The following is a 12677-nucleotide window of genomic DNA, read 5'->3' on the forward strand; positions in this document are numbered from 1 at the left end:
TCATGGTATTTCTTTATTTGATAAGGAGAGGAATAGAGAGTATCATTCAACTCTAGACCTGATTTCAATGGGAGTCCTCTATTATTACACCACAACAGTTGACATTCATGCCACTTATTATAAAAGGTTATATTAATAAATTTTTTTCTATAAAAATAAAATTATATCCATGACTAATCCACTACTCCCACTTCCATGCATCTAAAAACTGCATGAACAGTTACCTCAATTTTCCACTTCTCCTGACTATCTCATTATTTTTTTTTTTTACAGTGTATTCATTATTTCAGTCTGAAAGTGGGTTAATATTTTCATATGCAGTATCTTGCATTTCATAAATCAAGAGAGTTCAAAATCTCTTCTGCACAATGCAATCGATATGTTACGGGTCGCTGATCAAATCTCAGGACAAATACATATTGAGAACTTGTTATTTGCTTGCCATAAGCTGTTTAAGGAGCAAACGTATCTATGGTAACGAGGTAGCGGTTGCAGCAAAAACATGACGGAAGATAAAAAAACTTTTCTTGACAATGGCTCTACATTTTGTTGGGTTTTTGAACAATTTATCCGGAGAAAGTATGAGGCTCAGTCAAGAACTTGAGCAACAACGTAATAAATCTGGATAAAGAATGAAAGAAGATTGAGCTTCAAAAGGCTCGATATTTGCAGGATAAACAAACAAAATTTTACTTAGTGAAAGAAAGCAAAAATTGAGAGAGTATTTTTCTTGAATGATGTCTATTGAAATTCATTGATTAAAAAAGATGGCATATTGCCAATACATATACCAGTCATAAGCTGGTCAAGTTTAACATATTTACTATTTTTAGACTTTAGTGTACTGCTTGCACATTACAACTTGCAAATCACAACTTGCACAATTAGGTAAGCTGATCTATGAATCTTATCAGCACGGAATGCATTAAATACATTACCTACTTAGTTCTAATTAAACTAAGTTACAAAATATTACTTAAAGTAACAAAATGAAACTTAAATTAAACAGTAGCATCAACTTCAGTAGCTGCATGTATACTTCATGTGCTGTAAGTGTGGCTTGATCTGCTTCTTCTTACTTCATCTGCATAACTTATGTTGCATGGTCTGTTCCTTAGTTGCTTTATCTGCTGCATGCATGCCAACTTCAACACTCCTCCTTGGCTCGCATGCTGAAAACTCCCATTTTGGCTCTTAAATCTTCAAATCTTAACACACTAAGGGGCTATTTTAGGATATCAACAAGTTATTCTTTAGAACTGTAATGAACCAGCTTCACTTCTTGAGCTTGCTCCATCTCTCTAACAAAGTGAAATTTGATCTTGAAGTGTTTCGTTCTCCTATGGAGCACTGGATTATTTGCAATTGCAACAGCAGATTGGTTGTCACAATTGATCTCTGTTGCTTCCCTTTGGTGTTGATTTAAATCGTCCATTATATTTCTTAGCCAAATGGCTCGGTTGATAGCTCTTGCAGCTGTCACATACTCTGCTTCAGCAGTTGATTGAGCAACAACAGTTTGCTTCTTTGAACTCCAGCAAAAAATGGCTGAACCAAGAATGAATAGATACACTGAGGTATTCTTCATATCATCTATCGATCCAGCCCAATCACTATCAGCATAGCCAATTAATTTCATGTTTTCAACTTTGCTAAACAGCATTCCATAGCTCTTAGTACCTTTGATGTACCTGAGCATCTTTTGGCAGCTTGGAAGTGCTTTTCATTGCAACAATGCATGAATCTTGAAAGCAAAATTAGAGCAAACATAATGTCTGGTCTAGTGGCAGTTAAATAGAGCAAACATCCAACTGGACTTCTATAGGTTAATTCACTAACCTTCTCAAAATTGCCTTGGCTTGATAGTTTCTCTCCAATGGCAACTGGTGTACGAGTTGCTTTATAATTCAGCATGGAGAATTTGTTTAGAATTTTTAAGGCAAAAGCCTTCTGACTTAGGAAGATCCCTTGCTGATTTTGGGATACTTCCATGCCAAGGAAGTAAGACATTTTTCCCAAATCAGACATCTCAAACACTTGTTGCATTTTGCACTTGAAGTCTGTCAGCATTGCTTGGTCTCCTCCTGTTACTAACAGATCATCAATATATAGAGACACTATCAGTTGGGTTTCACCACCTTACTTTTTCACATACAAAGTAGGTTCACTGATGCTTCTTTCAAATCCAAGGTTAGCTAGATAGCCATCGATCCTGCTATACCAGGCTCTCGGAGCCTTTTTCAAGCCATACAAGGCTTTCTTTAGTTTGTATACCTTGTCTTCTTCACCAGCCATTTTGAATCATTCAGGTTATTCAACATAAATCTCCTCTTCAAGAAATCCATTGAGGAAGTGTAATATCCTAATTTTGGGCCTAGTCGGAATAGTGGTTTCGTGACCACAAAATTTGAGATAGAAATAATTATTTTATGATTATTTTGAGGTCTATGATATGATTGCATGATTTTGTGAAAATTTCGTGAAGAAATTTTATGCATAAAGTGCTTAAATTGAAATTAGGGACTAAATCGAATAATTTGTAAAACTTGCATTCTAGAAGGTTCTAGTATGAAATTGTTTTGAAATATTAATTAGGAGGTCTTAAATAGCAATTTTACCAATTTTAAGTCTATGGACAAAAATTGGACATGGATGGAATTTTTGGAAAGTTTAATAGTAAGGGCATTTTGGTCATTTAGGGGTAAAATGAATTAAAATACAAAATTAAAAGCCAATTTTGCTCATATTCAACCCCATGGCCGAATATAGCAAGGAGAAACCATGGCTAGGGTTTTTCAAGCCTCCAAGCTCAATTGTAAGTCCGTTCTAGCCTCGTTTTTAATGATTTTTACGTTTTTAGAATCCCGGTAGCTCGATTAAGCTTATGCTAGCAATAATTCAACCTAGGGTTCATATTTGGAAAAATACCCATAGGTGAAATTTGTGTATTTTGGTGTTTTATGATAGAATATGAGGTTTTAAATTATGTTAGATAACTTGTGCTACTCGATTTTAAGTGAAAACGAGCAAAAGGGCTTAATTGGTAAAAATACCTAATAGTCATAAGTACATGTTCCATAGAAGGGAAAAATGATCAGCATGCCATAAAACATAAGAAAATAGGCTGAATTTTAATTTACGAGCTTTGGGGAAAAAGTGTAAATATGCAAAAGTTTAGGGGCAAAATTGTAATTTTTCCAAAATATGATTTTGGGTCAATTTGAATAATGTGAGTCCTAATTAGACTATATTTTAAATGATAGAGCAAGGAAAACTAAAATTCGGGCTAAAATGGGGAAAATACCAAGTTGTGGATGAAATGGTAAAAGTAGCCATTTTCGCATACGAGGTAAGTTCATGTGTAAATAATGTAGCATAAATGTTATTTTTAAGTTATTAATGTTAATTATATGATATGCTGATTTTTAATCGTGAAATATTATGCTTTGTGGATAATGTTGAGTAATATGCAAATTATGTTTACTACTTGATAAATATGAATTGCTACCAAGTTTCGGTTCCGATATTCCATGGAAGACGGCAAATGTGAGATCGAGGGAAAAAGCCTATTTGAACCTTAGGAATAGATTAGGATACAAGTGACATGTCACTAGGATGGTTGAGCATCCGAACTCGTTGAGTTGAGTCCGAGTTCACTTATGGATGCGAATGTCCGAACTCGTTGAGTTGAGTCCGAGTTCAAGAGATGTAACTAGGCATCCGAGCTCGTTGAGTTGAGTCCGAGTTCACTTATGGATGCGAACGCCCGAGCTCGTTGAGTTGAGTCCGAGTTCACTTATGGGCGGGTTACATGGTAGCTTGGCTACATATGTGGCACTTATGTGCAAACTTTCCATATATCCGAATTATATTCCGATGTATTCAACGGGTAAAATTCTACTCAAATGGAGGAATACTCGAGATGAAAGGGATGTATTGGTAAGTGTTGTGAAATGAATACTTTGAACAGGTATGTACTTAACCCTCGGGTTGAAAACTCGATATAATAACAATATGGTAAGATGATAAATGAAAATGTGATATGAATGTCTCGGTGATGATTATGCAAATGATGTTTTATGTTTGCGTATATAGTTGTGTTACTTGCTATTTGCATGTGAACTTACTAAGCATTTATGCTTACTCCCTCCTTTTCATTCCTTGTAGTGTTGACAAGCCAGCTCGGAAATCGAAAACGGTCGGAGGCATGCTCACACTATCCGTATACCATCTTGGCATAATGGCTTGTATATTTTGAGTATGGCATGTATAGCATTATAATCATTTTGTATATATGGTCTTATGATATGGGTATTGAGTGGTATGGAAATGCTTGGTAATGATTAGCCATTGGAATGGCTAATCATGATCATTTTTGGTGTTATGTATGCTAAATTGCTAGCTAATCCATGGAAACCATGAAATAGGTAAAATTTACCATAAAATAGATTCAGACAGTAGCAGTGACGTGAGTTTGAAAAATCACTAAAAATAGTAGAGATACAATTAGATGATGAATAATATATGGAATTGAAGAATTATGAGTCTATTTTCATATGGATGGAACAAAACAGGTATATGAGTTATATTTTATGAGATGTTTAAATTTTTGTGAAACAGGGCCAGTGCGATTTCTGGATCCCCTGTTCTGAATTTGGAAATTCACCATAAAATTTTCAAAAATAATTAGAAGTCATGATTTATATGTACAGATTCCTTATTTAGTCTAGTTTTGTTAGAAAGAAATGACATAGTCATTGAAACTCTTTACAGAGAGATATCTGATTCGTAATACACAGAGGTCAGAGCAGTCAAACTCTGAAACAGGGGAGACTTTAACGAATAAACTGTACTAATTTTCTTGACCAAAAATTCTATAAAAAAATTAGTAAATAAATATATGAGTCAAGTCTCAGGGAAAATTTATGGAATTGGATTTTGAGTTTCGTAACTCGAGATATGAATTTTTAAGCAACAATGATGCAGATTGTTAGCTTGACTAAAATTTTTTAAAATAAATTGTTTGAGCTGTTTAAGTAATGAATTAAGTCTATTAACACCTCGTGTTCTACTCCGACGACGGTCTCGGGTACGGGGCGTTACATTTAGTGGTGTCAGAGCAGGTTTAGTCGGTTCTCGAACTAACTTAGCATGTGTAAAAGTTTATCTATACATGCCACTGATCTGTGATAGTGTGATGTCTTCCGACGTGTATGAGTACCGTCTTATTTAGACAGGGTACTCTCCAATCGAGCTGCGCCGACCATGTTCAATGTTATGTGAAGGTATTTGAGTAAAATTATGATTATGATAAGTCTCGGTTTAGAAAAGTATGAATAAAAGTTTATGATACATATGTGATAAATATCCATACTTGCTTAATGCTCATATGATGTAGTGTATATGGCTTACTTGATAAGATGAACGGAATAAATAGAAAGTAGTAGAGGTATGAATAAAAGTCATAATATTATGATATGAATGAAAATGTCATTGTCTTGATTTGGACGTCGAATGTTGATGAATGTTAATGATATATAATTTTATGAGATAAAGGATTATAATGAAATGAACTTATCTATGTTAAATTGTTGGACCTGAATTATATGATTGTAATGATATGTACATGATGATGCACGAAATGAAAGTTGTGATTGTGATGCAAATATCTATGTTTGTTTGGCCTTATATGATGTCATGAGCATGAATTAATTTAATTAAATGAATGGATAAGTAAAGCTATCTAGAAAACATAGAATGTATGCATAAGTATATTGTCTAAATGGGGCAATAGGAAAATTTGTGTAAGCCAACATGAATGTTGCATTGCCTGAATGAATGACATGATTTTGATGATGTTGCTATGATGTTGGGGAAATGATATTTGAAATGTGAACTATTTGAGTGTGACAGTTATGACTGGACAGATTTAGCAGTCTCTTTTGAGATGTTTTATGTGTTTACCCGTTCTCAGAAATATTTCTATGGCTATTGATCTTTTGAAGAAATTCTTGTTATATGGGAATGTCTTCTAATTCTAGTGTTCGATGAAAGCATTGGTAGTCTGACTGGTTTATAATTTATATTGCTCTATTTCATCGGGTATTCTATTTCATTTCGTCTAATAAGAATTGATGAGAGAATACATATGATATTATGATTCTGTTTCTTCTACTTGATGCTTCATCTGATATATATGTATGGGAAGATATATTGATCTTGTTTTATTTGATTTCAGTGGGATTAAATGATGTTTTCTTTTGGACTTTCTTTCTTTGAAGAATTATCGGGGTATTCTGTATTTTCTCTATGAATTTGGTTTTCGATTCTCCGGCACAATATCGTATCTTGGGTTTCTTTATCCTGGATCTCTTTATTCTGGATTTCTTTATTCTGGGTTTCTCTATCTTGGATTTCTTTATTCGGTTTTCTTGTTATCTTTGTTCCATAATTTGTCAATTATGACTCATGTTCAAGTCGTTCTTCACTCGTGATAATCATGTCAAATATGACTATACTTCTAATTTGATCTTGGTAATGTAGTGATTTTAGTATTGGGATTTTTTTCTAATTTACGTAAAGGATTTGACATCGAGAAAGGCATAGGTGATAAAAGCGCGAGTTTCAGAGGTATGGTGAATTATTTATTTGAAAGATTTCATGTGACAATTATGTCGGGATTATTTTTTTCAAGTCTTATAATATAATTTCATTTTTGTACGGATAAAAGAGTAAATAGTCTGAACGAGAAGTGTATATTTATTAGAAAGAGTTGGATATTAGTTAAAATCACCCGTGTGAGGCACACGGGTAGACCATACGGCCGTCTGTCATGGCCATGTTGACTAGAAACCAACTCAGAATTTCACACGACTTGAGCATTTGCACACGGGCGTGGCACACGGCCGTGTCCCTGTGGAGCCCAAGTCTAGTTCTACTCGGAAATGGCCACTTGTAAGGGTTTGAAAGCATTCCAAAGCCTATATAAACACCCTAGAAGAGGATTAGGGGGGACACAGAGAGTTGGAGGCAGAAAAAACTCAAGAACAGCCATTGGGATCACCTCGGAGCCAGGATCTACATCAAGACTGAAGATTTCCATCCCTAGAAGTTCTTTGGGTTTCTTTATGTTTTGTTGTTTTCCAAAATTTGAGATGTTTTCCATTATTATTATGAACTAAACTCCTTAAATACCTAAGGGAGATGAAACCTATGACGAATCTTATTACTATTTGAATTATATGATAAAGACTTATTCTTATTCTTAATTGTGAGTTCTAAATTCTTGTTTTAATATTCCAGGGTATTAATTCAGGTTTTGATGTGCTTATTTAGTGGAGAAAAAGTCCCTGTTTAAGAGTAGATCATTCATAATTAAGTGGAGTTGAATGCAATCCTAGAGATAAGACAAAATAAATCTGTCGGATCAGAGTCAAATCTAATAAGGGAATCCATAGATCGAGTTAATGCGACAATAAGGGTTTAATTAGAAAGAGATTTCAATTAATCAACTTAAAGTCAGTTGTTCTTAGTCTCGAGAGAAATATTAACATAAATTAGGGATTTCTACGAATTAAGTTAAGTGAATAAATTGTCTAATTCAGAAGTAATAAGTGAAGTCTAGGTGGATTCTTCCTTGGGTATTGTCTTCTCCATCGGTTTTTCCCAAAGTATTTTCCAAACTTCATCTTTGTCGTAATCTTAGTTAATTAGATAAATAGTTTTAGTTTAAAAACACACTTTAATTCTTAGGTTAGATAATAAAAAGATAGTAATTACTAGTACTTTTAGTCCTCGTGGATATGATATTGCTGGTTTCACCAGAACTATACTACTATTCGATAGGTGCGCTTGTATTAGTCGAATTTATAGTTAGTTTCACGACCATCAAGTTTTTGGTGCCGTTGCCGAGTACTAAGATATTAGGAACGCTTAATTTTTATTATTTTAGCCATTTTTTTTATTTTTATTGCAAATTACTTTTTTTTTAATTTTGCTTAAATTACTAAATTTTCTTTTATTTACTTTTGGCAAGTTTTCATAGTTTATGACTAGAAGAAACCCGTCGGGATCTCTACTTTTTGATAGCGAGATCGAAATCATAGCTCGCAGAAACTGAAGAGAAATAAGACGAAGCCTACGATACATAGAGGAATGGTAAGAGGACGATATTCAACTCGCAACCGAGGAGATGGATGATAATCAAAATAATCTGTTACCTCCTGTGGTTGCTGCAAACCCAGTAAATCAGTATCCTGCTCCTCGTACTATGTATGATTATGCTAAACCTAATATAACTAGAATTGAATCGAGTATAGTTAGGCTTGCTGTCACTGGAAATAATTTTGAACTGAAACCTAACACAAATCAGATGATACAATAGTTTATTCAGTTTGATGGTTTGCAAGACGAGGATCCAAACACTCATTTAGCAAACTTCTTGGAATTCTATTACTTTTAAGATCAAAGGCGTTTTTGACGATGCCATTCACCTTCGTTTGTTTCCATTCTCATTGAGGAACAAAGCTAAACAGTGGTTAAACTCATTATCACGAGGGTCAATCACAACTTGGGAACAATTGACCGAAAAATTTTTACTTAAATATTTTTTGCAGGCTAAAATAACTAAATTAAGGAATGATATCTCTTCTTTTGTGCAGATGGATTTAGAAACTCTTTATGATGCATGAGAGAGATACAAGGACCTATTGAGAAGGTGCCCTCACCATGGGTTACCTCTATGGTTGCAGGTTCAGACTTTTTACAACGGTGTGAACCCCTCAACAAAGCAACTTATCGACATAGCCGCCGGTGGAACACTAAACAACAAAACACCTGAAGAGGCTTACGAATTTATTGAAGAGATGTCACTGAATAACTACCAATGGCAAGTCATGAGAACGAAGCTGACGAAAGCTGCTGGTGTTTTCAACCTCGATGCGGTTACTTTGCTATCTAACCAGGTAGAACTTTTAAATAAAAAGATTGATGGTTTGTATGGTTCTACTCAGGTACATCTAGTGATGAGGTGTGATTCAAATGGAGGAGGAGTACAGAAAACAGAATATCAATCCTTCAACCCTACCACCGAGGAGGAACAAGTCCATTATATGAGTAATAATAATTCTAGACCTCAAAATAACCCGTATAGTAACACTTATAATGCAGGTTGGAGGAACCATCCTAATTTCTCTTGGGGAGGTCAAGGAAATCAAATACCACAACACCCTCCAGGTTTTCAACAACCACCTTACCAACAGGAGAAGAAGCCGAACCTTGAGGAGATGCTAACGAAATTCATCGCGGTATCCGAAACACATTTCCAAAATACCGAGATAGCTCTGAAAAATTAGCAAGCGTCGATTTAAGGGCTCAAAACTCAAATAGGATAGCTTGTTAAGTTGATTTTCGAATGACCACAAGGTAGCTTGCCGAGTAATACTGAAACTAACCCAAGGGAACAACTTAATGCGATTACTGTTCGAGATGAAGAAGGGTTAGTTGAACCTAAACTAGAACCGAGGCAAGGACTTGTGGTAAGTATAGGTAAGGATGAAGTGGACCACAATGAGCAAAAACCTGTAAGTAGAGAATATAAACCTCGTGGTCCATACCTTAGTGCGATAAGGAAAGACCATTCTGACAAACAATTTGGTAGATTCCTTAAATTATTAAAGAAATTACATATTAACTTACCATTTATTGAAGCCCTTTCGTAGATGTCAAACGTAGTTAAATTTTTAAAGGAGCTCTTAGCAAATAAGCGAATGTTGGATGAGGCGTCACATGTGGAGTTGAATGCATTTTGCTCAGCCATTCTACAGAATAAGCTACCTAACAAGTTGAAAGACCCAGGGAGTTTTATGATTCATTACTTAATTGGTAGTTTAAACGTTAACAATGCTGGGGCTGATTTAGGGGCAAGTATTAATGTCATGCCCTATAAAATGTTTAAACAACTAGGTATTGGGAAACCTAAACAAACTAGGATGAGCGTTCAATTAGCAGTTAAAACAATCAGATTCTCTAGGGGTATTATTGAAGACTTGTTTATTAAAATTGATAAATTTATATTCCCAATTGATTTTGTTGTTTTAGACATGGAAGAGGATAGTGACGTGCTTTTGATTTTAAGACGACCCTTTTTAGCAACTGCTAGGACTATCATTGATGTTGGCACAGGTGAACTAACACTTCGTGTAGGGGATGACACGATTACTCTCCAAGCTCGTGATTCTGCTAAAATATCTAGTAATCGAGACGATTCAGTTAATTTAAATAATGTTACAACTCAAACTTCTTTACAGGAGTCCCCTAGGAAGAATGTGATGGAGCCTCATTCTACTCCATGCCACAAAAATGGAGGGACTCACGAAGAACAAAGGCTTCAGATCGATGAACTAGATGGATGGCGAACACATGTCAAGGAGAAACCAAAAACACACGAAAAATCAAAGCGACACCACGATGAGCGTAGGGATGACACAAAACAAATTAAGGTTGGGGATAAAGTATTGTTAGATGAAAAGGACCCCCAAATTGCTACTTCAGAGCTTAATACAAACGGAGCGACTCCCTTCACGATACTGAATGTTTTGCCAAACGGTACAGTTAAGGTAAATCAATCTCATTTTGGCACTTTTAAGGTAAATATTACTCGACTTAAACTTTATGTGGATAATAGAATTGATAGTGAGAAAGATGAGTCTCGAATCTGTGATCCACCGTAATTAAATGAAATTGAGGTAAGTCGAGCTTAGACTTTAAATAAGTGCTTCTCAGCCTGGACACACTTATTTAGCTTGCCACCCACTGCTTCGATTCCATCTCGATACTGCGCCATGGGATCAGTTCTTTACAATCATCAAGCCCACTTATTCAGAGCTGACATTAGAGTTCTACACTACCTTCCACTTACAACACGTGATGAACACACATAACGAGGCTGGTACTGTTGTTTTTAGACTTGGTGGACTTGTCAAGCATATGAGTGTACCTGAGTTTGGAGCTACTTTGGGCCTCTACACGGAAGAGTTCATGGCTTTAGAGAATTTTCTACAGCTCCACCGTCACATACACTATTCGCCATCTTCCTGTTGGGCCGACCTTATGGCGAGTACGGTTCCCTATGATGCGAGTTGCTCAAAGGTGACCTCTCTCCCTCCAGCACTACGATACATTCATGCCATCTTGGCTCACACTTTGACTCGGAGAAGAGAGAGCACCAGAGTAGTTAGCACCACCGATGTATACTTCCTATGGAGCATGGCGACTGGCCATGTATTTGACTTAGCATATTTTATCGTCCTTGCCTTTCGCCACCAGACGGATCACCATAGGAGGGGCCCCATCTGCCTTGGCCCTTACGTGACTCACCTCACTCGACACTTCAGCCTCTTCGACACTCTAAAAATGTCATCGACACTCACATTAGTTGGCCAGATGTTTCCGCAAGGAATTTCCAGCATGATCCACATGCGGATGATAGAGCGACGCCGTAGAGTCCACCTTCCTCGGTACAGACTCGTCCACTCTGCTGACCAGGATGAGCTAGAGGACATTACTGTCGATGTCCCTCCCCCTCATGAGGACCCACCCCCAGCACCACCACCGAGTCACCGAGCTCCTGCTACCACTTTGACAGATTTATCCAAGCGATTCACTCGCTTTGAGCATTAGTGTTTTAAGCGATTCGACAGCATCGATGCCACTCTCCGATAAATTTGCCACCACCTCCATATCTCCTCTCCAGCGCCACCGGCTCACGACTCTGATGATGAGGGCCTTTGAGTCCCTTTTATTATTATTATTATTATTATTTTTATTTAAATTTAAATTTAAATTTTCAATTTTATTTTCCTTTATTTATTTTTGAAGAATTATGTTTTATGTTTTAAACTCTGCTTATATTTATGATTATTATCAAATTCTACCTTAATTCTCTTCCACATTGGTGTTTATTTTCTTATTAGTACCTCAGAATCATGCCTTTTATTCGACTTTCTCTACAATTTTTGCTCTTGCTACTCTAAGGATCTCATCCAAATATTTAGGGCAGTTTCGTTTCTCTCCCTCTCTTCTGACATTATGCTTATATTGTTATTAACTATCTTTGTACATTGAGGACAATGTACATCTTAAGTGTGGGGAGATTATCTATGTGATTATCAGAAAATCCCTGAATTTTTATCTTATTCTCAAATAAATTTCTCATATCATTATTGGAGTAAATTTTGATTGATCTATGATTTTTATTGATATGTTTTGAATTAAATCATAAGAAACTGTGCATTGATTGTTTAAACTTTAAGACATTAGTGAATCGAGTATGATAAGTTGAAATTTTTTAGAATTAAAATTGCTAGGTTGTTTCCCTAAATTGAAGTATTATCTTGAAGTTTTGAATTTTCAGGATTGACATCAAATACCCATAATTTTCGTGAGATTTTGAGCCTTTTAGAGTATATATCTTTCTTGCTCACTGATTTTATTGGTTATTAGTGTGTCAACATTGATTTGTTATTCTAGAACTTGCATTGATTATACATGTCAAGTTTACACCTTTGATTTGATATACAAAAATGATAAAGGCACTTAGGTTTTAACCCATTTACTCCATAAAAAGCCTACCCTCATAATTAACCCTTAGTGAACCCCTTTGAGCTTAACAAACTATT

At 35.6% G+C, this 12677-nt stretch overlaps 1 non-coding gene across 1 annotated transcript; it reads right to left on the reverse strand.

The window, feature by feature from the left end:
* Positions 1-8627: 8627 nt before the first annotated feature.
* On the reverse strand, positions 8628-8734 carry LOC128295770 (small nucleolar RNA R71). The gene has a single exon (XR_008286321.1). It is a non-coding gene; the product is annotated as a small nucleolar RNA R71 (small nucleolar RNA).
* Positions 8735-12677: the final 3943 nt, after the last annotated feature.

The sequence above is a fragment of the Gossypium arboreum genome, chromosome 7 (genome assembly GCF_025698485.1).
Source record: "Gossypium arboreum isolate Shixiya-1 chromosome 7, ASM2569848v2, whole genome shotgun sequence".
Lineage (NCBI taxonomy): Eukaryota > Viridiplantae > Streptophyta > Magnoliopsida > Malvales > Malvaceae > Gossypium > Gossypium arboreum.